We start from the raw sequence: 26,411 nt of genomic DNA, 5'->3' as shown, positions 1-26,411 counted from the left end.
AATGTAAAGGATCCTCCGTGGCTCCGTGAGCGCAATTTAACCGCGGGCGACTTTTCAGCAGAGCTGGTGGATAGTGCCGGGATAGTGCGGGACGTCCCAGAATATTCCACTATCTTCTACTACTTCTGAAAATATATCGAGATGATGAAAATAGAATCATCCTTTTACTTGAAAGTGTCTGACAGGATTCAATCGAAAGAATATAGGTAGCCAAACATGCCCTCCATAGTACGTATTTGGACTTTCTAAATTATCGGTTAGTGATGAAAAAGAGTCACTACTAAGTGCTATTTCAGATAAAATAGGGCATAGAATAATAAAATTACCTCCACTATCATATTATTTCAGAAATATCAACTTTTTGCCATAGCCCTTGTAGAGTTGTAATCCTAATTTACCTTTTTAAACTAGCTAGTTATTTTGTGTCCAAATTGACAACTGTAACTTATACTTAACTTATGTTTTCACTTATTCACGCTGCGTTATTGCTTCAAACTTACTTGTAATGTGATGTCTTTGTGTAGAAATTGACCACTCAGGTTAAACATTTTTGACGCGGTAACATATTTTTGTGAGGGACGTCTTAAATTTTAGACGCTTTAACTTATTGTTTTGTGGGACGTCCCAATCTCTCATGCTGGCATCACTCCGGCTACGTGTTCACTCACCGGGCCACGCTGCGTTATTGCTTCAAACTTACCATTCTTACAATGTTGCTGCAACAACCATTTGCTTTTATACAAATAGCGATCTTTGCTCCTCCCGGGGAAAATCTGGTTTTGTGCTTTTAATTTCAAATTGCAGTTTGCAGTCGACAATTTTGCTTTTACTTTATAACTGTTTTACTGCTTATCTCTTTCGTGCCAACGTTAGGTAGAACTACAACTAGTTTTGGTAAAAGTGTTTTTTAGAACTTGCGTACAACGTACATAATAAAGTTTACAGCGTACTATGAATGACATAAAGTCAGCAAATTTCTACGCGACATGAGCGAAGCGTTACTTTTCCATACAGTTTGATTTAGATAGATATTGTGATTATATTAGACGCGGCTAACTCAGCAAAACTTCTTGTGCCAACTCAGAAAATCATAGTTTTTTTAAGTACTTATAGGGTCACCACTATTGAGAAGAATTACATTCAGCTGGTGCAGATGTGATATATGCGATGTACCGAGCTTGACTTACCAAATTCCTATTCGCTCGTTAACTTCATTCACTATTCACTCACTAACTTCGTTAACACCGCCTAATGGTTGCTTACATTATAATATTATGCATGCTGTGGTTAACGTTTGTGTGGGAGCAGTTAGCTAGAGACCTTTGGCTTAATTTTTTAATTGTGTTTAATACTGTATCTCATGTTGATAGCCCAATAAAATAAATAAATAAATAGGGAATTCCACTCCTTGGGAGTGCGTATAGTAAGATATAAGATGTTGTATAGCGCTTAATTCGTTTCCTGAACTATCTTATTTACAAGCTTTTCCTATTCTTTTCCGGAGACAACTTACATCTCCTAAACAATATCTTACTTTTCCTATTCCTCCCCACAGAGACAAAGCTGTTTGTAAAATAAACGTTGTCTATCCCACCCTGTGACAGACATTTCGATACAGGGTGTTCTGGTCTCGGGACGGGTTAGATCCTGTATTGGAAAATGCTCTTCCATTTTCGCCAAAGCCCGAACGCTTTCGAAACCCTCGAATGGGGCTTAGTTCTGTAAAAGTAAATACATTTAATTTTTCTTGTACACTCGCTAGTGAAATTTTATAATATTTCTCACAGGTTTTCAAATACTTGCTCGAGCATTTTTGTTTTTGTAAATATTATTTACTTCGTAAAAGTTTCATTCCAGCATGTTTAAGACAGCTGATACTTAATGTGTTTACACAATATTACAAACGTAGATCTGAGCAAAAAAGCGAGTTACGTACGTTGAAATAAACTTCGCTGAATATGTTGCTAAGCCAAAACAACAAACAAACCTCAAGAAATACTAGACCAATTTAGCTCAGCCACTAATATTCGCCAATATCCGAGAAATATCCGCAAAAACACGAAAATCCTGTCCAGCAGTTTGTTGTAACTAACTACAAGTATTCAACATAAGTATAGTTGTGTCTCCTCCTTCGATCGAAATGGAAACACTAAACACTGTATCCGACGTTTTTCCTGAAGGGTCTAGATCTTTTAGTATCGCAATCCTATTTCCATTACCGTCCCGTCTCGAGTGGGGCCCTCGACGTTTCTGATTTATAGAACTTTTAGTTTATTGAAAACGTATTTGTGATTGGAAACACGTTAAAAGCTGTGAGCTGTTTGATAGAACACATTTTTGTTATTGAAAATTTCTTTCCAAATACAGAATTGTGTAAGATTCTGTAAAATTGTAAAGCAATACAGCGGATGCGGGCAGCGCAGGACCGTTCATTGTGGAAAACCTTGGGGGAGGCCTTTGTCCAGCAGTGGACGTCATTTGGCTGACGCGAACGAACGAACGAACAGCACCCTATATTGATGAATGGAAAAGAAACAAAAACTTTAACAGAACATGATTCAGCATGATTAAGAAATTTTTTGAAAAGTGCACCAACTTTATTACTCTCAGTGAGGATATAATTATAATATTTGTTTTATTTTTCTTGTCAATTTTTAATTGACCAGTGTCTTGAGTCAACAACAAATAAGTAAGTATCTAGACAATTTGTAAATCTGAATATACATCAGACGAAATAAGAATGACTGCACATAAAGCTAAATACTGCGGCATCTTATGTCGTTGAAATAGGGGCGATTTTACATGTCTAAAACTCATACAACTCATTTATTTTTGCAAATAGGCTTTTGAAAAGCACTTTTACACGTCCCAGTATTAACCCTACCTCTGCTACGGGACAATAAATGGGCCAGTGTTGAGAAGAAGCAGCGCAAGAAACTCAGTCACTATTGTTAGCAGTGTAGTTAAACGTCGGCACATCGAGCTTATCACTGCGAGATGTAATACAGTTGTAACATAGTGTAATAATGCAATAAAATGCACAGTGCTGATTTGTTATCAACTGTACAAATATGGCAGTCCAAAGTCCAGTTCTTCAGATATTTTATAATTAATTGGGTGTCGGTAAACAGCATCACGTGCACGATAAGCTGGTCAGGTGATGTTTACCAATTTTTAACCTTTAACATTGATTGATAGACATAACAAAATGCATTCAAAATATGTTTTTTTTCTTTCATTGATCATTAATTGGCATTAAGATCTTCTTTTGTGGACAGAGCGAGGACAAAAGCGACCTCAGTGTTAACTTGATTTGCTTGTTCTAATTGTTTAATTAATAAACAGATCTACTCGTGTTTAAACATCTTACTGTCGCTTGTACCTAGTTATAAGTTTTTAATAAATTATTTAATTCATCATATTAAAACGTCAAAAAATACCTGACAAGCGCCGTTTGATGAATATCAGTGCCTTTAACTATATTAAACTAATACCTAACCACTCTACTTCTTGCCTATTGCCCCTTCTTTAGAGTGCTTATTAAAGAAACGCTCGTAATCTCCAGTAAATCATGTCGACTATCTCTTTTGTTAGACGTAATTAGGAACAAAGTGGCCGATTATATGACACCGCACTTGTTTCATTTCAACTGGTCTACACACCCGGTTTTGCTTAAGGTTTTTTTTATTACACAAAACTACATCGAAGGGACAGTCTTTAAAACCAAATATCTCATTACTTTTTTAACTAAATACTTTAAGATAAGTGGCTATATTACAACTTACTGATACAGTATCTGATAGCCTATTAGGAACTTATCTGTTGGATGAATCATACCTTTTGGTTTGGTCATCTGTTTGATAAACTTACCGGTAACCAGCACTCTGCATTTACTTATTTGATAGTAGAGACCCGTCCCATCGCATGGGTGCTAAATAATAAATAATAATAAATAAATATCCTTGGACATTTTACACTGCGCTTCTAGTCCCAAACTAAGCAAAGCTTGTACTATTATATAAATCTATAATAATATTATAAATGCGAAAGTAACTTTGTCTGTCTGCCTGTCTCTCTTTCACGCCTAAACCACTGAACCGATTTTGATGAAATTTGGCATAGAGATAGATTGAGTCCCGGGAAAGGACATAGGATAGCTTTTATCCCGGTTTTGGAAACAGGGACGCGCGCGATAAAGTTTTTCTGTGACAGACAAAATTCCCGGCGGGCGAAGCCGCGGCCGGAAAGCTAGTTATACATAAAAACCTCCCTCTTGAATCTCCTCTCTATTTTTTAAACGAACCACATCAAAATCCGTTGCGTAGTTTTAAAGATCTAAGCATAATTAGGGACAGACAGCGGAAAGCGGCTTTGTTTTATATTATGTAGTGATGATAGTGAGGTAGCATTTTCAGAATATTTACGATGAGACTAAAATTGGCACAAAGACTTTTTTATGACTAGAGTCCTTGCAACTTAAAGACAAACCGTTTTACGATGACGAAATAAAGTAGAAGTAATTAAAATCCGTCTAATGGCTAACGTTCATTAACGGACGGTTTATGTCCGCAATAATGTATAAAGACAGTGGAGTTAATACTTAAGTAACGGCTGTAGTTAGTGTCAGTGACATGAAGTATTTATTTTTATTTTAATGGGAATTTTAATTAATTTGAATTTATTTTATTATATATTTTATACTGAAAACCAGTGGCTTGGCACTTGGCACTTGGCAGTAAAATGTCAACTGTCAAGATAATACTGAGTCACCCACTCACACCTCTTTGGCAACATTTTTTTTTCTCCGCCTCATTGTTTTTGTACTTTTTAGTTGTCAAATAAATACATGAAAATGTATCATATTATGCTTCTCTTCAGAATCTCTCTGTAAACCTTATTTTTTAAAGATTTTAAACACTCTACAGTTTTCATAAACTCATAGATGTACCCCGAATAATAGTGCATTAAGTACTTCTTTTTATTTTTAGATAAGTTTATAACCAAATGTATTTTTTGTTTCAGGTAAGTTTTTACATAATTACACAACTGCTGAGTGGCTAAAGGTAAGAAAATTTTTTTCAGCGTATTACAGACATATTATATTGTGATACCTATACTACACAATTAGAATGTCTTTTCTGAAAATTTAAGATTGCTGAAATTATCTTTTACACAGAAAACCACCAAAAAAACTATACATTTTACTGCAAAACGTTTGACATCAGATATTCCGCAATCACGTTCCTTCACCTCAAAATCGTTCAATCTCCATACATTGCACTGGCGTGGGATTGATGCATCGAATCCAATACCAGTACAATGTCAGGCCAATTCTGGCGTCTCCACTGATATATGACATGTTAAATCATTCGGCTTCGCTTGCAGCGTCAGCGGTTAGGATGTAACGGTATTTGCGATAATATATGCCTTTATTCAAGGAATAAGTTGGCCATTTTGACAGATTTTGTATAAAAATAAATAGAACGTTTAAATTATTCCCCACGTAGAAGTTATCTGGTGATTGAAAACGTAGATCACACTGAAACTGGGGACAGATTCTTAAAACGTATGCCACGAAATTGGTTTTCATCTATGGCAATTATTGATTTATTTACGAGTATAGTGTCAATTACAACAAAGTATTAGAGCAATACTCTATCTATTACACAGAATACTCATTACTCAATCGTTTATTGCTTTACCATATTTACATTTAAGTTACAATTTAAGCAGTTATACAATGTGGACCCAGGACACAGCTAGAATGCAAACATAATGTCAACTAGATCACTGTTTATGGTGGATTGAACCCCTGAACTGCGTCTGTCCGACAACCTATTGTTGTGTACTATCGATGCTACAGTTGAAATGAAATCAACTGAAAGGTCCCAAAAGATTTATCCGGTCTAAAAAGCTGCCTCGATTCTCTGGGAGGGTTCAGACGGAGCTGAGCGGTATGGTAATGCCAAGGCTGTAAGGGAGGTGGATACAGTGACGTCACTTAGTGGAACATGACATAGGTACGCCCGTATTCACAAACTTTACTATGAGGTCTCACAGTGCGCGTGGACGCACAGGGTCACACACAAACCAATAACATAGCTCTATTAAACGCTGTGCGTTCGATTTGCTGCTTCCCTTAAGCAAGCATCGTTTGGGAATACGGGTACCGCACTTGTCATTCAGAACGGGAATGTCATTTTAAACCAATGTTCAACGTCTGTTTACTTATTTGTAATAAGGTTCAATAGGAACGTCTTAGGCTGAGTTGCACTTGCACCATCTTATTCTTCTTATCGTGTCGACAACAAACCTACACATTGTCAGCCCAGAACTCCGCTACAAAAGTGGCGTTGTCAGCAGCATTCATTAAATCCTCCTGCGTGCAGTTGCTCGGGCACTCAGGGCACGACATCATGTGCTTCATCCAACCATCATACTTTAACCGTAACATAAAAACAACCGGTGCTATTGTGTGGAGTTTGACAGATTTTTGACGTTTGTCAAAGTTAAAGTAAGATGGTATAACTCAGCCTTAATCAATAGTACCTATGCGGGACTTTTCGATCTATTTCTTTCTAGACTAGAACATTTTTTGATATTTTAAGATCTGTGGAAAATCGTGCAGTAATAAACGGTTAAAACATCTGGTTATCTCTGTTGTTCATTGGCTGGCGTGCTTTGTTTTACGCTTCGTACTTATAAGGATTAGTAGTAGGGAATTTAGTGCAAGAACCCCTCCACTTTGGTATAGAAGGCTCATTTTTGCAACAGTGGTTCTTTGGGTGCTCCTGAGTGGATTTCCGTCGGTAGACATCGGGAGCCCCCCCTGTGGTAGCAGGGGGAGGGGGGGCAAGTTTCCTTCCGCCGCGCTTCACTTTAAGGCCCATATCTTCAAAACTATGGGTACTAGGGCAAGTGTGGTATCATTTTCGGATTATTAAAGGATGGCGAATTCATTTCTAGAACAACCTTTTTGCCTTTTCATACAAAAAAAAATGAAATATTGAGTAAAATTCACAAAAACCAAAAAGTNGGTCTCCATACAAATCATTGCACTAAATTCCCTACTATAGGTTAAAATGGATAGCTTCACCACGTATTTCAACCTCTACGAGCTGAGAACAACTGATATATGATGTCAAGATACTTTTATTTACGAATAAAAAATGATTTGATTGTGATTTACAATGAAACAAACAATGACAAAAACAATTTAAAAAAATTTGATTGACTAGGCAGAGTGCAAACTCGTACGAAGAGTGCAGATGCAAATTAAATGTAGTTTTTTATAAGATGTACCTATATTCACTCCTAGAATGAGTTTTGAATGAATTTGGGAATAATGACGTCGATAGTAAATGTAAATGATTTGATTTCTTACCGGAAACTACATACTCGTAAGGTGGGATAAAGCTCATAGCAGACTTATCAACTCGGATAGGGATCAACAACACCGTATCGCCTTTCGCGCGCTGTCAAAAGCGAGGCGAGGCGTTTACGTTACGGTGCGGATAGGTGTGCGTCGCAGTAAGGAGTTTCATACAAAGAATACTGACTGCCTCGAATTGATACGGTTGCGATCCCTTTCCTCCCAGCGACGTCCTTAAGGCAACAAGTGGAAGGATGTACCTATTTGTTCCTCCATTTCATCATTTCAGCCATAGGACGTCTACTGCTGAACATAGGCTTCCCCCATTGCTTTCCATGTTGATAGATTGGTAGCGGCTTGCGTCCAGCGCTTCCCTGTTACCTTTACGATGTCGTTGGTCTACCTTGTAGGTGGACGTCCCACGCTGCGTTTTTCGGTACGCGGCCTCCATTCCAGAACCTTGCTGCCCCATCGGCCGTCAGTTCTGCGTACTATGTGCCCTGCCCATTGCCACTTCAGCTTGCTAATCCGTCGGGCTATGTCAGCGACTTTAGTCCTCCATTTAAGATGGTTTAAAATAGCAATAGTGACTGAGTTTCTTGCGCTGCTTCTTCTCAGCACTGGCCCATTTATTGTCCTGAAGCAGTGGTAGGGTGCTTTTTTAAGCCTATTTACAGAAATAAATGAGTTTTAATGAGTTTTTTAGTAAGCAAATACAACAAAGTGTGTCTACTCCCCTAACCTCGACTGTGTCAAGGGTAAGGCCGTAGGACCTACCCTACCCGGAATATAATCTATCGAGGATAGAAATGAATGACCGCGTCCGAAAGGGATAAGAATTCACACCCGTGGGAAATAACGGCAGTTTCTTTGTCGTATCGTCCCGGAGATTGTATCGGTTTTCGTGCCTTGTCGAGGTTCAAGGGATGAACTGGAAGCGAGTTTTGATTTGGATCCACGTGTAAAGCACAGGGCTCAAATTTTCAGGGTTCTCACTGTACCAATTTGAAAAACTATTCACATATTTTTAAAGTAACGTGAAAAAATCGAATTTCCTTAAGTAGGTGTCGAACCCGGTGTTATCGGGCTACAAGTTCTGTAGAATGAGGTATTTCGGTTTCCTGGCAAACAAAGGACACATGATTAAAAATTTTAGATCAATTTAATTTAACCATTCTTACGTAGCGCGTAGGTATGTCTAAGGCCCAGTTTTTTGATTCTTAAGCCCGGTTTTTTGATTCGTAGTTAAAATAACCAATAGTCAAATTTGACAGATGTCAAATGACAAGTGGTTAAAATAATATCAGAAAAAATGTTTTTCAAACAATGGTTAGCTTTGACTTATAGTACATTTTTTTAACTATTTGTTTATATTTTGTTAATATTTAACCATTAGTAGCAAAATTTAACAATTTTAACTAAGAATCAAAAAACTGGGCCTAAATAAAAGTGGCGATGAAGCTAACATAATTTGACCTAACAAATATTCAAAATCTTCAGTCATCAGTTAAATATTCTTTACGTCGATCTATTAGAAATAAGTACAGCTCGAAGCTTTACTTTGTTTGGGTCTTTACCCCTTCCCGCTCTGCTTCCATCTTCCACCACATCCCATCTCATTGTGTCGTGTTGTTATTATGACCGCGTTGTAGTCGGCGAAATTATGCAATTTGCGGTTCACTTGTATCGGCTGCGAATATTTTAAGGCTCTTGTTATTAGCATCGGTGCAAAACGATTCTTTTTGTTCGCCGGTGGGAATTTTTTGAGCGTTGTGTACTGCCTTCGGTATCAGAAAATCAGAAACGTTTTGAATCTGAATATTCAGATTCTATATTTGGAAATGACAGAGATGTTTTTGATCGACGGAAAATGATAAGGTTTTATGTAATAAAGGATTATAGTCTTGAGAAAAATTCTTAGCGTCTCTTCTCTAAGCACGTGGCTGAGATTGATCCTAAGTAGGTGGTATAATATACAGTAATAGATGACTGCTTGGTTTTATACGTTGGTCGCCCAAGGTGATGTGACCTCTAAGACCTTCAAACAGCAGATTGACATATTTGACATCAGCTGGCGCCTTATATTAATTTCATTAAATATCTATTTGACGTTACCAGAATCATAAACATTTACATTGACACTTGCGTCATTCTTACTACATATTTGTACTTGCACTACAGTCCTAAAACGTTTTTGTTCGTTTTTCTTCTCTCTTACAAACTAATCGCTGTGTTCGATTTTAGTAAAACCTTTTCTTTAATTATGTAATCCATAATCACCGAGCTCAATCACGCCGCCTTGTAAAACTAATACGTCATTATTTAGGCCAATTAGCATCGATACCAATCTAAATCCGTCGGTCCCATTTTAACGGCCAAAGTCCCTTTTATTTTTTGCCTCCGTTCTTACAAAGGAACCCTTCGACCTGCGATTTCTTGTTTTACAATCGCCCGGTATTATGGAACTCGAAAATCGGTAGCGACAAAAAAAAATCTTAAGGACTTTCTAAGTTTGACATCGTTAATCGTTTCAGAAGCGGTTGCGTAGTACACGGGTCTTGTGTTCTTCTTGGTAAGGGCATTGTGGGCTGTTTTTTTGGTTACACTTGTTCCAACTTGTCAGTTGGACAAGTTAGAACATGATTTAGCGACGGAAACAGAGGTCTCATGTTCAATGGCGGTTGGTGGCCTTATCTCTCTTATTGGTGTCACACTCGCAGTTTATTGGGTATTTTTTATTAAGGACTATTATTAGCACTGATAAGAGGACTTTATTCAGTCTGATTTATCAGTCTGCTGATTTATTTCTTCCTAGCGCAATTAATTATTGTTTGTATTGAGGGAAAATGACACCACCACGTCGTCGAAGTACTTAAGTACCTATAGTTCTTGTATGATATTATCCATTATCCTTGTATAACCGTGGGGGTTCCTTGTGAAATATATTATGGGTGTCTTCAATAAAAAGCGTACGATTCTCTTGAAAAGGTTGGTATGACGTCGGTAGCTCCTCTGGTGATCTATCTAGTAATAGGTAAATTATTCTAATAATTACATCAACTACCTGCCTTAAACTAAGCAAAGTTAAGATAAGAGAGTCATTCATTCAAAATGGACTCTACCATAGACATTCCGATCCCAACAGTAGTATTTCACTAAAACGCAGCAAACTCTACAAATGTAATACTGAAATTAATTGCTGTTAGTTTTTAACAGCACCTCGTAATTAGTCGTAAAGTTTCACCAGCGTGGGAAATGTTTTATCAGTTTACTTTTAACATGAGTGCACCAATTGTGGTAAACCAGTTGTATTCAGTGATTTTATTTGAATACTTTTAATTCACATGGTTCTTTTGTTATTTGTGTTGATGCACAACATAAACTGTTTTGATGCATAATTTTGATTGTGATCATTCCATTGTTATCAAGATTTTTAGTGATGCTAAGTTAGGTTTTATAATTATTCTGGTTCTGGTCTTAGAAATAATGAATTACCTAGCAAAGTTTATATTTGCTTTAGCCGTAAGTGGCTTATTTTTTAAATATTGTGTTTTTGCAATTTAATGACGTTTTTTTATTCCTTCAGACGCAATACGTCTGTTTTCACGTGTTTCTGAGTAATTACATTTTATTGTGTGTAATGTTTATTTGTCCTTGTATTTTGCAAGATTTGTTAAGTCTATTCTTAAAGGATTTGTACGAGTAGTACAAGTTACTTTCCTCATGGTTAATTCATTAATTTATGATCGATATTTTCTATTCAATTATTAAATTCGTTGCATCAATTGAAGCCTCAGATTGGTGCAAGACTTGTAAAGCTATGTTATTCGGATAGGACTTACAGTGTTTAATTTACTATTCTGATTATAATAATTTCAGCCATAGGATGTCCACTGCTGAACGTAGCTTAGACTTCCCCAAAAGATTTCCATTTAACCGGTTAGTTTGGTACTGATATATTTTTTCTATTGGTTAACCAATAACATTTTGAAGCACCTACACCCGATTAGTGCTCTTTATCTCCGTTTATTGGTCCGTTGCTCTCCTAGATTTATCGCATCTAATTAGGATTCCGTTCGCTTTGCGTATCTTCCGAGTGGAGTTGCTGGTGTGGATCGAATGTTAGTTCGCTGATAAAACGAAGACGCTGCGAGCTGAAAGGAAATTAGGGCTGATGTGGGATAGGTACGTTGTGTACGTGAACTGTGGAACCATATCCAACTATCCTACTAATATTATAAATGCGAAAGTTTTGATGTCTGGATGTTTGTTACTCTTTCACGCAAAAACTACTGAACGGATTTTGACGAGCAGTATTATTGTTTATAACCCAGAATAACATATAGGCTATAATTTATGACGATCTGTGACAAACTAAATTCACGCGGGTGAAGCCGCGGGCAAAAGCTAGTATTCTATAAGTCTAGAGCTTAACTTAGTCAGTGATTTAGGTATGGGAGCGGAACGGGAGGGTGTTTTTGGGACGTCAAGCGTCAGCGAGATGTCAAATGTGCTTTTTATTTGTATGCTCTATCACGTCATAATATGTCAATATCATCCTGTGCCGCTCCTGTGTCGGCCGTTTGGTGTAGTGGTTCTAAAACGGACTACTATGCCGAGAGGTCCCGGGTTTTATTCCCGGCCGGGCAGTAATTGAAATGGTGAATTTTAATTACTGTGACGGGTCTGTGTGTTACTATTTATGTATAATATGTATGTATTTAAAAAAAAAGTTTATAATATGTAGTATATCCCTTAAGCTAGCACCCATAACACAAGCATACTAATTGCTTACTTTGGGGCTAGATGGCGCTGTGTGAAATTGTCCAAAGATATTTACTATGGATCCCTCCCTACCTAGCAGAGCAGAATATTGCGTATGTAATCGTGATGGCTCCTTTAACATAGATTGGCATCTAATCTATGCAATTTCAGTGTAAACTTTACCTGCCATAAAATGTTTGGCCTAGGACTACAATATGCACGTATTGAACACCACCATTAGTAAAGGTCATAACAGACTTATCAACTTGGAAAGAGATCAACGCCGATAACGCCTTTCGCGCGCTGTCAACCGCGAGGCGACGCGTTTACGTTGCGGTGCGGATAAGCGTGAGTTATGCCGTCCTAACGAAGAGTGCAATAAGTCGAGTTTTTGGGCAAATTTACTTAAGACCATATCCGTAATCAGGAAAATGAGCTCTATACATTCGCCTTAGACATCTTTTTTGTATCTTCAATAGTTTCGGTTCTATTGTTTATCATAACTGCAATATCTAATATTATTTTGTTAGTAGCTAATCGTTAATCGCGAATATTTCGAGAGTAGTCAAAACATAGTTATTGCATTTTTCATTAGGACGGCAGAGTTGCAGTTTGGAGTTTTGGACCGCCTCGAGTTGATACGGTTACGATCCCTTTCCGGGTTGATAAGTGTGCTACGTCCTTTAGCCTACAACACAGCGTTATTAACCATACATGATACAATTTTACGACCGACATAAACTACGTAATGGCTTCCGAATACATTACAGCTACTGATCCCGCTTGTAGCGTACTGTATGTTATCGTAGATATAGCAAACATACTGCTTAAATTATTTTAGTAAACCGAACAGGCTAGATGACAAAATTTCAATTATTTGTCCGTCAGACAGATAATTAGAAAATATTAGACTCATATTTTTTATTTTCTTTCATAATTAAATATGTAGTAACAGTGCTACATCGAGTTGAAATGGCGCGATACGTCACGCTTGAGTAGAATTTTTACTCAAAAGCGACGTCACGCGCGCGACATTTCAACACAATATAATACTGTAATTATTCGGTTATGGAAAAAATGAAAAAATATGGGTCTAATATTTTCTAATTTTCTGTCTGACGGACTAAATAGAATTTCGATTTCATTACCCAGTCATCATCCCTATTATTTCGTCAAGTACAGTGTTTTGGCCCCTTTAATTACAGTGAATTTTCAGAATTGAACGAAAGGCGAGAAAGAATTGTTTTAGGGTTGCTATTATACATATCTATCAATAACATTTGAATAGGATAGAATAGAATAGAATTTCTTTATTGCGGTAAATGTGGTACAAAATAGTGATAAACAATGAATGTACGTTTCACACATTTAACCAACGACAATTGGAATGCAACATACAGTAAAACAGAAAGCACACTATTATGTCCAAATAAATAAGTCACTAAGACTATGAAAATTCAACTAAAATAATTGAGAAAGAAATTAGAATAGTAGGAATTGCTGTTATTAGAAAATACACATCAAATTGCATTGTACGAGTGCTTATTCGTACAATGTACCTACAAAGTATCTAACACAGTATATTCGTAAACAATTTAGAGACCAACTGTTGAATTTCACTTTGGGACGAACTTTAAGTTACGTATAATCGCAGTTGCACAATGCTGCAGTTTAATTGTCCCTGATCTTACGTCTTCGGAACTAGAGTCAGCTGAATTTAATAGTACTTAGTGTTTCTTGATCCTTGCTGCAACAGTTGCTAGTGCATCCTTAGTATGAAGCTTGCGATGCATGTTTGATTTATAGTCGGGCCGGTTGGTCATTTGTCAAAATTGATGGACTTCAAGATCAAGATTCGACCCTGCATCAACTGTGACGTCATGTTATAAATGTTTGAAAATGGAGTTGAAATCTTATTAGAAAAGTGATCACGAAGCGTTCGTTGATATTGAAATTGGCGGGGCTGCGCCCTATTGCAGTGGACTGGTGCCAAAAAAGACCTCAGACAAGATGAATGATAATTCTCTCTGTGTGGTAAATACAAATCACAAATCCGTTTCAATCTGCACGTATAGCAATATCATACGCCAAATGTCTTATTAGAAATAAATAGAGCTCATAGATTCTAGCACCAGAGTTGTGAACTTTTTCAGTCTACTTGGTTATTTATTCCCATTATTAATACGCAGGTCGGCCGTAGTAAGGACAATCTGTTCAGGTGGGGATTCTCAGATTGTTCAAACTTGGAGTGCAAGTGTGGTTGTAATTCCCAGTCGATGAAGCATGTCATGATGTGCCCTGCGTGCCCAAACAACTGCACGCAGGAAGATTTAATGAATGCTACTGACAATGTCACTCTCATAGCAGGGTTTTGGGCTAACACTGTGTAGGTTTGTTGTCGACACGACAAGAAGAAGAAGAAAATTCCCTAAAGAAAATGCTTTAATTTATAAGTTTACTAAATGTCACGTACGGTTAGCTCGTCCGTTGATTATTCCCATTTTACGATCTCCGCTGCGGACGGTACTGTACGAGTATTGTAGCCGTTTTTAGGGTTCCGTAGCCAAATGGCAAAAAACGGAACCCTTATAGATTCGTCATGTCTGTCTGTCTGTCTGTCCGTCCGTCCGTCCGTCTGTCCGTCCGTATGTCACAGCCATTTTTTTCCGAAACTGTAAGAGCTATACTGTTGAAACTTGGTAGGTAGATGTATTCGGTGAACCGCATTAAGATTTTGATGCAAAAATAAAAAAAAATATAATAAATATTGGGGGCTCCCCATACTTAGAACTGAAACTCAAAAAATTTTTTTTCATCAAACACATATGTGTTTATGGATAGGTCTTCAAAAATGATATCGAGGTTTCTACAACATTTTTTTTCTAAACCGAATAATTTGCGTGACAGACGCTTCCAAAGTGGAAAAAACTTGGTCCCCCCCCCCCCTCTAACTTCTAAAATAAGAAAATGAAAATCTAAAAAAAACATACGATGTACATTACTATAAAAACTACCAACGAAAATTGTTTTGAACGAGATCTAGTAAGTAGTTTTTTTTTAATACCTGGTAAATCGTAAATCGCTTATTACCGCGTAATCTTTCATACTTAAATAAATAATAATAATTTTAATTTCATAAATCAATGGTACGGAACCCTCGGTGCGCGAGTCCGACTCGCACTTGGCCGGTTTTATAAATCTCCCGTGCACCGCCCGCGCTCTTGGATTTGCAGTTTGCTGACTTGCGGACCGTACAGCTGTTGATTAAGTCCCGAGATTTGCTTAAAACTGTACGGGATTGTCCGGGATTTACTGTTAACTGGTCAGCGAAAGGATAAGAAATGGACGCTGCGGTTTTAAAATGGCTGCTGGCTGCACAGTGCAGGATAGAATTTGGATAAGGCTGAGTTGCATCACCTAAACTTTATTGTAACAATAAGATTAACCCCATTGTTTTTTATGCAGCTTGACAGATTTTAGACGTTTAGGTACGTACGACGTTACGTGTGTGTGTACTGTGTGTGTATGCACTGTGAGCAATGCGCGAATGCGCGTGGACGCACAGGGTCACATACGATCCAATCACAGAGCTCTATTCAATGCTGTGCGTTCGATTTGCTGCTTCACTTAAGCAAGCATCGTTTGTGAATACGGGCTTTTAAGCAAGATGGTGCAAGCCAGGGTAAGTGGTGTTTTGTTTCTTGAGCTGGTTCGGGTCCACATTATTGTCCTGAAGCATTAATGCACATTATTATAAAATAGAAATTATGTTTTACATGTGAAAGTGCTCTTTACGGCAAATTGGCTTTTAAAAAGCAATTTTACCCATCCCAATATAGTCACATTTTGAACACTTTCGCGTTCCAAAATACATTCAAATATACCTACCTACAATTTTTCAAAATATGTCACCTACCTCCAAAATATTATGTCCATCGATGTGTCACCTATAACGGTGACGGTGATTAACCTATATCCGAATATGGTGTTCCGGAAACCGTAGCTACCTATAGTTGAACAAACTCGTAAACTACCATAGGGTTCAAAGAACTGACTGGCGCTAACACATCCGAAGTGTGAATGTATGTTACATTGTAATGAATGTGTGGCCTGAGGGACCTTTGGGAAGCAATTCAATAAAACAAATCAATTATTTACTTGAAGTACCACTGCAAATGATAACTTAAGGAGCAAAGTGATTTTGGACGTGTAATGTGGTGCGCAAAAACGCCTATTTTTGCTATTTTCCAATTAGAATGTAAAATCTAATAATTAAGTAAAAAATTGATGGTGAAAACGGGTATTAGTCTCTCAACGGTGCCGGGATGTAAACAACCAGTATGTAGACAAACGATTTCATACGATATTATCGTTTCATCAAAAGTGGACACACGCACTTCTTTGTATCAAAAAAATAACTCAAAATTAAATAGTGTCAGTTTAATAGTCTTATGCAAACACTTCCTTAATGTCATAACGGTGGACTAGAATCATTAGCGCTTAACCCGTTGGCCGCCGAGTAAAAAAAATGTCTAATGACAAAAAACGACAATCGCGCAATTTCCTCGCACAAACGATTTTATGATCGCACTAAACGTATCCCGTTATGATATCATAGTCTTATTTAGCTATGAAGGTAGTCGTAAAATAATGGAATGGCTATTAAGCTTTGAGGTTGGACATCGCCCTCATTTATTGGGATAGAGCCATCGCATTAATGCTTGATGTCTGATATATTCAGTCGTAATAGGTTTATTTGATTTTCAAGTGTAATAGAAGACAGCTGGAACATTTTCAAACGATTTTTCAAAAGGTTTAGTCTTTATTTTATTTATTTAAGCTCTTGCATTTACGTTTTGATGTGCAATTAATTATACGATCAAATTATTTGAAGTCCGTCCGCATTTGGCGTCAACTGGGTACTATCCATTTTCCGTCACAAACTTTAAATTTTAGTCAAGTGACTCTATCAATGTCAATATTCAATTTCTCATCAAACTAAGCGCCAATGACCATCAATACCATTCACCTTACTTAATTTTGATATTCACCTAATTTGTGATTAGGAAATTAATATAATTTATTAATTTGACTCCATCAAAGTCGCCACCTTTGACAGTCTCAAAACTATACTTGTTATTTTTTATATTTATTCGAAATGATAAGTAATACGGCCTGACGTATAAAATTGAGCTGTAACCTTATTTATATTAACTTAGTTTTACGACCTTTCCGGCTATCAAAAAAGATCGCAAACGCGTTACCAATCATGCCGTAGCTCATAAACTAGTTGGTCCCAACTTTAAAAACGCTTTTGTTTTACTAAGCTATCTGTCTATCTATTTGTCTCTCTCACACTCACAAAGGAGTAAGTGAAGCAAACAGAGTCGATATCGAAATCGACTTTCATAGTAGACCCCTAGAAAGCCATTACGTATACCGTGAATTCGGCCCTTGAAGGATGCCCGTCTCACGCGTCGCGAATCACAATCGTGGTGTCCGTGACGACGATAGGGCTACTTAAATTTTAGGTTTGTACTCGTGCTAAATGGTTCTGTATTTTAGACCTTAAAACAAGACAAGAAGATTCAAAGTATTGGAGAACTATGGTACGACTGCCTTATAAAGGATGCAGGCGGAGGGAGTTTGTAAAAATGTTTCTTTTATAGATCTTCGTGAGTTAATGCTTTGGATTCTTTAGATAGATTCTGAACTACTATTTTAGTTAAACATAATTTAACTTCTAACGCTGTCAATTGTTTCCAATTAGAACTGAGTCTCCATCTGAAACTAATCACTCTCACCTGATTGAAATGAGATGCGTTTTCAGACGCTTATAAATGCACTAGCGGCCGCCCGCGACTTCTTTTTTTTATTTTTTTAATCCACAATGAGGATAATAGCAGATGCCTACGTCATAACATCTACCTGCATGCCAAATTTCAGCCCGATCCGTCCTGTGCTCCGTTTTGATAGATCAATCAGTCAGTCAGTCACCTTTGAGTTATAAATATTTAGACAGATGCTATTTATTTAAGATGTGATTCGCTGTCGGGTGACAATAATACTTCTGAAAACGGAATACAAGAACGGAAAGTCGTATAACCATTAATACTAATAAGAATCATTAAAGGAAAAAAACAATTTAACTGAAATGACGTAATTTAAAACGAGAGTGGTCCCTCTAAAGTCACGCGCACCAAGTCAGAGGTGCTCAATATTTTACCCACGGGGGCGCACTTATTTAAGGGATCAAAGGTGCTGCCTGATTTATTCGGGGGAGTCAGAATGTTAGTCAGCCCTGACGTGGTTTGGACTATGAAATGGCGTAAAACTTGCGATTTATACAGAGAATTGTGACGTGTCAACCTCATACAGACAGAAATGAAGGATTTTTTATTTTGTTGGTTTTTTCTGATGCTTTTATCTTTATTTAGCACATGATAATATGGTTATCTATAGTATGAAGTATTATGTTGTTTGATTTAGATATATTTTCAGTTAACTTTTATAGAATCATCTACTTAGTATTTAGCATTTGATGAAAGAATTTCTATCTTCCTTGTAATAGAAAAGTTTGCTTTTTTACGTAGAGATTATTTAATCATAATTTTACGGGGTTTTGGAGCTGTAATGACATAAAGACACGCCAATTTTTGTACTTTAAAACAAATGATAAAATATTTCTCTATGTTTTTTGCCTCACCTTTTGATGGTGTCGCGGGATATTTTCTGCTCTTACAAGTTGTTATAGGTTATAGCGTTGATGAGTTAAACCATATTCAAGTTAAACTACTGGACACACCCTTACTTTAACTTGCTGAGATAACGCCAGTTTGGCTCTCAGTTAATGGAGTGGAAGCGGAGGGCGATAGTGACGTCATAACGTCCATAATACCTTCCGGGTACACTGTATTGTTATGCTATGCGCTTAATGATCGAGAATTTCTTGTTTAATGCTTCGGTTATGTATCTGATATTCAAGTGTTAGTTAAGTTCACACTTGACTTGAATTTGCATAACTTTAACTGCAAAGATATTGCCATGAAGCAAATAAGTAATGTGTTTACATCAGGAATTTGTAATGGTGTCTTTAAAATCTTTAAAATCCTGCTCGTTTGCCTCCTGTCACATAAAAAAAAACTGTGTCTATTATTCTAGATCTTAGAATAAAATATATTATTTAATATCCAGGATAAGCTAGGCTTTAGGCTGTCATAAAAATGAGAATTTTGGGTGCGATATTGCTTGCCGTCATTTTAAAAACGTGATAGAAAAAAAAATAAGCGATAAGTACTAATTAGCTTTATGTAGGTACTATAGTTTTCTATTAAAAAGTTTATTATCAAAAATACATAGGGAAACGTAATTACGTAACCACGTGTAAAGTATATAAATACACAATACAGACCCATTAATGGAAAGAGGTCTATGCATCACATAAAAAGTCGTCTTCTTTACGCCTTTGCTGTCAACGCCACTCTATTGTGATTGGTCAATGGATAACCTTTTATTAAACCCTTTAAAGGAACTTTAATGTCTGACAGATCACACGAAACAATGCTTGTAGCCTGCATTGAACCACAAATCGGTCGAGAGAGCGTGGGTGGAACTTTCAATGAAAGGAGGAAGACGTTTCTCAGATTGACTGGTTTTGACATGACAAGAATTTAATGTGAGTGTAGATATAGTTAATGCACCAATACTTCTATTGAAAACTAAGACCTCTGTGTTTAAGGTTACTTCTAAAAGCTCTAAAAGTTTTATTATCTGACTATCTCTTGGTTAACTTTGATAAGTACATAGATAGGTCAAGCTCCATCATAGGATATACAGCCATAGAAGCAAATAAGATGTTGCATTCGACTGTTCAACGTGGTATAGTATAGATCTTCATCTTGATTAGATTTACTTATTATCTTATTTACTTGTGCCTGATGGGATACATTCGCAACAAAATGACATGTAGTCCGATATCCAAGGCGCGCGCTGAAAATCAGTAAGTATCAAGCCACGCTCTTAGCTGATGGCGGGATATACTGAGCAGGTGTCCTTTTTGGCCCTCTTAATCATTGACATGTCTGTTTTTTTGTGTGTCCAATTTGATTTAATTTAATTTCGGTTCAAACGGATCAGAATCGTTACCCAAGTGACAGATATATTATCTTCATAGTAAACACGGTATATTTATCGCGGGAAACAATAACATCGGATCGCGACCATTCGCGATCTCCGGCGAGCTGTGTAAACAATACACAAAAAGGCCATTAGGTTTTAGAGCAGTTCGGTTCAGGAGTTTGCCAACTAAACGAGTTGGGCCGAGTTAGTGAGGCCACGAAACGGGCGGGACACCCTCTTGAGGTTATGCCACGTTATACAAAACAATCTTGGAGTAAATAAGTACCCACAATGAAATTTTAATGAAGGGCTTTTAATGTCGACGTAATAATTATAAGAGGTTGCATTTTAATAACGTAACATAACAGAAAATGTAGCGTTTGAAGTCAGCTGAGAATATTCGTGGCGATACAAAAGTTATAACTAAAAGTAAATAAACGCATGTAACATGAATATTCCAAGCAATTGGATAATATGTTACCTGGAACTGAAAACTAAAATGAAAGCAATATCTGAAACATTGCTTAAATAATCTTTTTTGCAATGTCATTTAAGCTAATATAAACCACTTAAATCGCCAACTATTCGACTATTTTCTCAATTTTTCACGTTATACTACTTTTAAAAACAAATGCCATCGCATATCGTCTGGAAAGTCTAAAATATGAAACGCAGGCGAAGATTGAATTGCGAAGTTAAGCCAGCGATCGCCGAAGTGGAACAAGAAACTAATTTGTTCCGATACACTCCGGCGTGCACGCCATCTAGCGACGTAAAACTTTATAACTATTCAGTCACAGTCATAGAGATGTCCCACAGCAGTAAACTTGGAGTTGTGGCTCCGACAAATAGGTTTTATTCGGAGAACTGAACATGCATTGTGTTGAGCAGTTTGTATTTATTTTTGGAACTATTTTTATTTGCTTCTTAGTTCTTTCCGTGAATCTGTCTTGGGGATTTGGCATTTTCTTTCGATTTTCACAAAAATGTTATCTCTCAAAAAAGCACTGCTGGTTTTCAGTCACACGCAGTTTAAAATGCCAATTGGTTAGATTTTATGTAGTTATTTGGAGATAAGAATTTAAATGCTTTAGATTCATAAAAATAACGATCATCGGTAGACCTTATGGAATTTAGATTTCATAAACTCATAGAATCATTGCAGTTAAAATCTGTACACATGACAATCTAATCTACTTAGAGATCCAGTCTTTACCATTTATCTATGCTTAAATACCAATTATTACTTTATTAACTTTTATTTTTGAAAGTTATTTATTTATGTATTTATGTTTTTCTATTTATTTGTTAAACCTCGTGGCCCGCCTACAACTAGGTCGTCCAATAATTGGCGTTTTGGTCGCGGGCGGCCGCACGATGATTTGTTTGCGCTTCAATCAAAATATAGAAAACTATTGAAAACGCAATTAATTGTATTGTTAATAACGATATCCAATTATGGAGCAACATAATTTGCATTTGAAAATAACTTCGGTGTTTTAATTAATTTTTGAATTAAATCTATAAAATTCTGATAACCGGTGATTTTATTTGTGTGGGTTGTATTCTAATCATTTTGGTTAGCTAAGTGACGTTTTTGTTAAAATAAACTATTGTCACATTCAACAGGTAAACTAATTTTAAATTCTAGTCAAAACAAGTTTATTGAAAGTGAAACTCACTTTATTGGATTAATCCTTCTAAATATAACATGCAACTTGTGCATCCTGCACTAGGTATAGGTCTTATTTAAATACCAAAGTATTTAGGCTATAATATTTCTATAACTAGCTCTACTTAAAAACAGTATTACGTTAAGTATTTATAAGTTTTCACAGAAATAACATCAGAGAAAGTAATAATAATACCTACATACTTATCGAGCCCATTTAATTTAGAATAGAGACTTCTAACAATATCTATGTAGATATTGTAGTAATTTACAATTTGACCTAAAACTAGTTCCATTTAAACATACTTCAAACTGGACTGAGTTGTAGTAAAGTTTCAGGACAGGCTGAAGTGGCGCCCCCACTGGGTCAGTGTCGTAAATTATTCATGTGCTGTAATCGGTATGCTGTAATGCCCACTGATGGGCTATTACGCTGAAATATTACTGAGGAATCTCTATATTGGCTGGCGACGTGGGATAAGTGCTCCATGGGAGAGTAAGTAAAGATTATAAAACGAAAATTCTAATTTGAAAATAGCTTCTGTCTACAGCTTTCAGGTTGAGTGTTCCTCTTTCAAACAATATTACTAGAATCTTATAAGAAGTAAAATATGACGCTTTGTATAGATTTCAGCAAAACGATTGGTTTCAAATACAAATTATCATCCCTAAAATTTTCGCTATAACAGTCTTTCCTAGACTCTATCTGTATAATTAGGTGCCAGTTCATCAAAATTACTCAGGCTGGGTTGCATCATCTTACTTTAACTTTGACAAACGTCAATAAATCTGCCAAACTCCATACAAAAAACACCGGTTATCGTCAGTCACGGTCAGAGTTAGGTGGTGCAACTCAGCCTTAGTGTTTTAGGTGTCCTGACGTGACAAAAATATTGGAACCGTGGTTTTGAAACGCTTCACGGAAAGAATCCCAGTTTTTATGAATTCGTATGCGATTTGAAAGAAAGAAAGAAAAATCGTTTTGATTGGAAATGTGTATTATCCATAGTAGAGACCGGATCTCAATATCCCGATTTTGGGGTTGTTCGCCAACGCGAAGGCACGCAAAGAGCTGTCGGATTGGCCATTAATGGATGTACGAGTATATGAAGTAAAGGCGATTATGTTAGGTCAGGGCCCAATATTGGCAGTTTTAATCCTCTTGATTATGCCCTAAGTGGATTAGTGGTGTTAGTTTAAGCCAATTTTTTGGACTGACGCAGATTTGCGGCGTTTTTGAAGTGGTGGTGATGTTTTGCATACTTACTTATGCCATTATGTTCGACTCGATGTGTATTTCTTAGGTTAAGTTGCACCATCTTACTTTGACTTTAAGAAACATCAAAAATCTGTCAAACTCCATACGAAAAGCACCGGTTATTGTTAAAATTACGGTCAATAAACTTCCACCTACAGTCGTTTGATATGGCTCTATCATAATGTGCTATTCTCAGTTTGAAATCAAATACTCTGTTATAAGGAATTTTAAATTACATTTTCTCGTTGCAAAATCAAAATAAGCAAGAATACAGATTTTGGACAATGAATTTTCTGTTTTATTATTTGAAACTGAATCTGCGTTTGATGTAACTATGACATTGTAATATCTTTTTTTTAATTTCAGAACTATTATTGTTAGAACTTCATAAGTCATATTAACTCGTATCTAAATCTCTAAATCATTACTTTAATTATCCCACATCAATCTCCCCCGCATTAGGTATTTACCGAGCTAATTCCAGACAATGTATAATGTATAATTACACGTTGTATTGAACACTCCATCAGCGCTATCTCAATTATCCGACCTCTAGACCGCGTGCTGTCTTGTGTGAATTACCTGAATACTATCTGATAATTTGTACTGTCGGTAGCAGAAGTAATGTTGAAATACACAGAAAGGGTCCAACAATTTTATATGGAGGCTGGGATAGACATGCTGCTATTTAGATCTTTTCTTAAATTGCGAAAACTTAAAAAAATGTCTAGCAATGTATACTTATATACGTTGAGTATGCGATTTTTTCTCAGATCAGCCGATAGTTATTTATGCTGTATCTTCTGATTTTATTATAAAGTACTAGCCTTTGCCCGAGACTTTGCGAGTGTTGTTGTTTGAACCCTTGTTTCATCTTGGATTTTTTTTTATTTTCTGCGTCTTGTTAATTGTCTGGATCCCCGTTTACCTCCTTAGGGTGTGAATTTTGGGAATTCATAGCGGAATGCTACATCATGTTAACTCTTTATGCCTTGCTTCTAATAACCGTAATCATAATAACAGAAGTGCAATTCGCTTGGTGGTCCGTGTGACCAGTCATGCAGTAACGGATACCTTTTGTGCCTAAGAGTCATCATCATGATCATCATCATCTCAGCCATAGGACGTCCACTAGTGAACATAGGCCTCCCCCAATGCTTTAATTTTTATGATGTCGTCGGTCCACCTTGTGGGTGGACGTCCTACGCTGCGTTTTCCGGTACGCGGCCTCCACTCCAGAACCTTGCTGCCCCATCGGCCGTCAGTTCTGCGTACTATGTGCCCTGCCTAAGAGTAATAAAAAGATAATTCTGAGTACAATTTCAAATTAATTATATCATTTTATTTGTAGACTGTACCTGTAATATTGTAATCACACGAATGTTCGGGCTGCGGGCAGAATGCGGCGCTCGGGTTGGAATTCGTCGCCTAAGACATAATTAGCCTCAAACAATATGCCATTGTGACGCGACACAACATAAAGGTAGATAACTCAAATACAATATGAACTTAGGTACTAATAGGTACAATGTAGGTACATAGTCATACTTTCCTAGAGAATAGCCAAGTTAATTTGAATTAAAATTTTAATCGGTCTTCCTCTATCGTGTGTTTCAACCACAGATCACAGAAACTAAAGGAAGATGTGTAAAGGGGACGAACGGGGCTAGTGTTGCAGCAATATTTTCAAAAACAGAACACGTTGCAGGCGACAGCAATGATGACAGCAGCGACATTATATGTGTAAACAGTTTACATTGTTTGCGTAGTACCTACTAAAGATTATTTGAACGGTTTCAACCAACTCTCTTCACAATCTTTGGCCGAGACTGTTAAAGCTACTTACTCTTACTCCATTATATTATACGAAATGACCAGTGATTTTACGGTTTGTATGTCCATTTACAACCACTGAGTCCAGATAATCCTCAACAAAACAGTATTTCCAGTTGACACAAGATTTCATGAAAAACTTGTCAACTTCATTTCAAAAGTCTTTTTTCACTAAAAATCCTGTGACAATAATCATTATTCAAAACATTTGATTGCCAAAAGCACTTCAAATAACAAATTGGACAATTTATTCACGGATTCCAAAAGAAACCCTAGATCTAGCTCAAATTACAGCAATGGCAATGCTAGAGTTATCTTAATTACCTCGTTGAATCAAAAATGACTCAGACGTTCAATATTCAACCTCACTCCCAGGGATTAGAAATTTATATCGAATAACGTTGTTACTATTTTCAAATTGTATTGAAGTTTAAGGACAATTAGGGGTCTAAAGGACGGCAGGTCAAGATCAGAAGGGCCGAATTTAGAAGCGACTCTCAAAGCTCGATTTGATCTAAGTATAGATTCTAGCCTCAGATCATAGAAGGGAATAGATGTGAAACGGGGGCGTGGCGCGTGTCTCCGCGATATGCCCAGAAACGAACATCGCCCGCGACGCCAGGTTAGTCGCGATTCAGTCGTACTGAGGAAATGTTCTCCGATATTGTTGGATAATGCGTCGTAACGTGCAATAACTTAAGTGAAACGAAGAACTACAGGAACAATGAAGTCATTTACCACATGTAAGTATTGCAAATCCATTGGTATTTTGCTTATAAATAAAAAAAACTAAACATTTTTACGAACGAATTCAGTGCCGTGACATTTACTGCGATATCGAAATTAGTGGTGATAAAAATTCAAACACGTTGTACATTGACGATTTAGTTAGCAACCACTTTATGTCATGCGTAACTACTGCGCAATGTATTTTATTTCTTCCGATATCCACTGACGCGTGAAAATACACAGTACGGCCGCATGTGCCGGTCGTAACATAGTGCAGGGCTCGTGTTCTAATACGGTTTCCTATTATCGATAAATAGAAGTAAATTATTATTTTCTATTTTCTAATTTTGAATGAAAAAATCATGAGTTGCTTGCGATTTTTAAGTTTTTACAAAAACAATAACAATAGTAGAAGGGATTAGTAACTGTCAACTATGTAATTACTATAAGAGCTAGTTGAAAGCCTAATATAGGCATTATTTTTGATAAACATAGGCGGTACGAATTTCGCCATAATTAAAAAGTTAATGCGCGATAGTAGTTAATAATAATTACAGTGATCCTGTTATTATTATTAAAGTAAATAATAATATATTACCAATATTGTAAATACTGGTAAAAATCGCAAGTACCTACTTAACCCATGACTTTTCATACAAACTTTG

Source organism: Ostrinia furnacalis, unplaced genomic scaffold (genome assembly GCF_004193835.3).
Source record: "Ostrinia furnacalis isolate ACB-3 unplaced genomic scaffold, ASM419383v2 OfSCF6554, whole genome shotgun sequence".
NCBI classification, from domain to species: domain Eukaryota; kingdom Metazoa; phylum Arthropoda; class Insecta; order Lepidoptera; family Crambidae; genus Ostrinia; species Ostrinia furnacalis.
This window is presented reverse-complemented; position numbering follows the sequence as displayed.